This window comes from Myotis brandtii, unplaced genomic scaffold (assembly GCF_000412655.1).
Source record: "Myotis brandtii unplaced genomic scaffold, ASM41265v1 scaffold3723, whole genome shotgun sequence".
Classification (NCBI taxonomy): domain Eukaryota; kingdom Metazoa; phylum Chordata; class Mammalia; order Chiroptera; family Vespertilionidae; genus Myotis; species Myotis brandtii.
The window spans coordinates 17961-22047 of NW_005364312.1; the positions used below are offsets into that span (position 1 = coordinate 17961).

General features: G+C 40.1%; 1 pseudogene; it reads right to left on the reverse strand.

Annotated features, from left to right (window-relative positions):
* LOC102256306 overlaps positions 1 to 4087 on the reverse strand; it is a 58119-nt pseudogene that overhangs the window by 17208 nt on the left and 36824 nt on the right.

Here is a 4087-nt window from a genome sequence, read left to right on the forward strand (position 1 = left end):
AGCCTCATAATCCAGGAATATCCCCACACTAAGGGGTCTTTCTCTTAGAGGAAGAGGAGTTTCTGGGGAGGTGAGAGCCCAGTATTCCCCGTCATAGAGCCTGATGGCCCAGAAACCATTCTGTGGGGACATTGTGACCCTCCCCTTCCTTTTTACAGTATCCATACAAATTCCCAAATCCCAGGACTGTGTGTCCCCAACCTCTACCTCCCAGTGGCATTTCCCTGAGCTGATGCCCTGCTGACCCAGCACACAGGGAAGGGAGTCAAATCTCTGTGAGGAGCTGGGTAGATCCTGACAAGGCTCTTGCCAGGTTACTCGCTTCCCATGTTCAGACAGGAGGAGGGCAGGATGGGCAGTGGCTGCATCCAGGATCACATTTACTGCAAAGACAAATGGACCATCATGTTTCCTGGAAAAGTCTCAGTTGCCTGGGCCTGAGGGTCCCCATTCTGTGAGGGCTTCTCTGGTTCTGGGCAGACCCAGCGCTCCTCCACTCATCTTCCCTTGACAGCACCTCCAAAGGAGCAGGGTCCCTCTGTACCAACACACACTCACCAGCTTTCGATCCTTCTTTCTTCCAAGCTGCAAGAAACATATCAACATGAAAACCCACCACCTGAAAGATAAAGCTCCTGTCCTCCCAGAATATCTGAGTATGAATTCCGAAGCTTTAATTCAGGAATGAAAGTACCAATGGAAATACTTGTCCATGTACTTGCACCTCTTTTCACAGCCCGCTGAGTTATATCTGACTTGAAGAACTGACTCATCCTTATGTTCTTCATCTGACTTTTATATCTGGTGTCTATAACCTATTTAGATTATTGGAAAGAAATAAAGAATCTACCTGTATAGCCAAATAGATGTTTTTGCTATGGTTTCCTCATCTTTTATCTATCAAAGCATACTGTGAGATACAATATATTTTAAAAAGCTGCTATTTGTCTTTATCTTACTGGATTATTTCACTTAGCATAATAATCTCTAGGTCCATCCATGCTGTAGAAAAACATAAGAGGTTTTATTTTTTACTGCTGGGCAGTATTCCAGAAATACAATATGATTTCACTTATATATGGAATCTAATGAACAAAATAAACTATCAAACAAAATCAAAATAGAGGCATGGATACATGGAATACTGACAATTCTCAGCATGGAAGGGGGGAATGGATGAAAGAAGGTAAAGGGCTTAGTTAAAGAATATTATACAGAACCCATAGACACAGACAACAGTGTGGTGATGGCCAGAAGGAAGGGGGAGTGGGGCTGAGTGGAGATGAGCAATGAGAGGGGGAATGGGACATCTGTAATAGTGTCACCAATAAAAGTAAAGTTAAATAAAACCACTAAAATTTAATATTCCAAACATGTTATTATCTGTTAAAATATTGAGTAATCTATTGATTTCATAAAATGTACGTTTTGTACTTTCTTTGATTTTCAATATATTTTATTGCACACTCTTCAATGTGTTGACACTCTACAGTGTAAAGATATATTTGATAATAGCATATTTTTCAACAGTGTCCATGGCACTCACCAGCATATGATTTAGTCCCAGCTGCAAAAGAACAAAAGAGAAAATAATTTTTTTTCTTTTCTTTTGTGTTTTCTCTCATTGTCTCTTCCATTTATGTCTTTGTCATATTTCTCCTTCTGAATCATTTGGACCTTCTCTTTCTCTACTATAGCTTCAAATTCCATTTTTTCAAACATGATGATAAAGCTTTGGTGAAGGATAGCTAGAAATAGGAAAGCAACTAAAGGTGGGAGGGGAGGAGGAAAAGTGGAAGAAGTGTGGCTAACATAAAGACAGGGAGGAAGCAGGAGATGGGGAAGAACTTGTGGCTTGAACTTTAGAGAAAATTGTTGAAGTTTAGAAAGATAATGCTTTAAATGCTTTTTTCTGACTAAAGTATATTTTATTGTATTACTGTACCCTATTCTACTACTATAGGGTAGAATCAAACAAAGACAGAAGATTGAAAGCTTTGAGAGATAAGCATAACTAAATTGAGCCTCCCTCCCATCACCCACTTGTAGGAGCAAGATTAATTAAGATCAGAAATAACATCATGAGAGAAAGTATATATGGCTTCCTGTGCTATAAATAATATCAATCATTTGTCTTTCATTGAAGCTTCTACCTTTTTTCATAATAAAATGCAAGCACACTCACATGCACAAGACAGATATTTTTTAAGGTAATGAGGAGAATACAGTACAAGCATTTTCTGACCAAAACTGCATCTGTAGCACTCACTAGTCATATGAAGCCTGCCACACACATTAAAGAGATATATTCCCAAATACCATTCAATCTGAAAACAAAATAAAATAAAATATTATTAGAAAAGATGAATATTATACTTTCAGAAACATCTTAGGATGTGAGCTTCTCAAGTCATTTACAGATAAAAACTAAAATTTATATATATATAGTGTGTGTGTGTGTGTGTGTGAAAAAATTCTTCTATATTCATAAAGTATTTGCATTTTGTAGAATTATCTACTATGCCAGTGGTCGGCAAACTGTGGCTCGCGAGTCACATGCGGCTCTTTGGCCCCTTGAGTGTGGCTCTTCCACAAAATACCACGTGTGGGCGCGCACGTACAGTGCGATTGAAACTTTGTGGCCCATGCGCAGAAGTCGGTTTTTGGCCTGGGAGAGTCTATTTTGAAGAAGAACTGTTGATATTTGGCTCTGTTGACTAATGAATTTGCCGACCACTATACTATGCCAATAAAATGCATAAATATAAAGAATAAACCCTATGGTGGGTAGAAAATAGGCCCAGGAAAAATTGTGCAAAATATTTGTATATTGCCCTTTTTTGTTCTTTTTTTTTTTTTTTCTAAATCCCTCCAACAACATGGTGATTGCTGGAGGGAGAGGTTGGGGGAAGTGGAAGGGACTTAAATGGTGATAGATGGAGATTTGACTTGGGGTGGTGAACACATAATAGAGTGAACAGATGATGTGTTGTGAAATTTTGTGTTAACCAGTGTCACTCCAATAAATTCAATAAAAATGAAAAATATTTGTATTCTTGTGAACCCTTAGGTAATATGATTAAGGGCATTGGATGACTGAGCCTCATTTTACATTTGACCAAAGAATGACATCAGAATTTACACATTTCTGATAGGACAGTGGATGGAGGAATTTAGCAAGTTTGTTGACTACTGCCATCTCTGAAGGTTTGGGGAAGTATCAATTACATAGAAATAGGCTCTAATACATGACAGACATACAGCATGTGTGTGTGTGTGTGTGTGTGTGTGTGTGAGAGAGAGAGAGAGAGAGAGAGAGAGAGAGAGAAAGAGAGAGAGAGAAAGAGAGAGAAGGAGGGAGGAATAGAGAGAGAGATTAGAAACTTTGAGTACATCAATCTAAAGCTCTTATAAACTAATGCTTATAAGGGAGAAATGAACAATATGGAATGAAAAAAGAAGAAATAGGAAAGAATGAGACATAAATGTAGAGAACTTAATATAGGAGAAATCCATACATAAAAGTTGGTTAAAAAGGAGAAAATTTATTAAATCAAGAAAAACAACTTAGTAATATTGTATGATGACTCCCTTTAAAATGTTCTTAATCTCTTAATACTTGATATTATTTAAAGTTTTATTATTTGACTAAAGGCCCGGTGCACTAAATTCATGCACTGGGGTGGGAGGTGGAATCCCTCAGCCCAGCCCGCAACTTCTTGCAGCCCAGGAGCCCTCGGGGATGTCCGACTGCCAGCATTGAGCCTCTTCCCCCTGGTGGTCAGTGCGCATCATAGCAATTGGTTGTTCTGGTTGTTCCACCGTAAAGGTCACTTTCACTTTTATTATATAGACTAGAGGCCCGGTGCACAAAAATTTGTGCACTTGGGGAGGGGGTCCCCCAGCCCGGCCTGTGCCCTCTCACAGTCTGGGACCCCTTGGGAGATAACGACCTGCTGGCTTAGGCCTGCTCCCGGGTGGCAGAGGGCAGGCCCAATCCCTAGGTGCAGCCCCTGGTCAGGCTCAGAGCAGGGCCGATTGGGGAGTTGGGGCGCCGCCCCCTGTCATGCACAGAGCAGGGCGGATC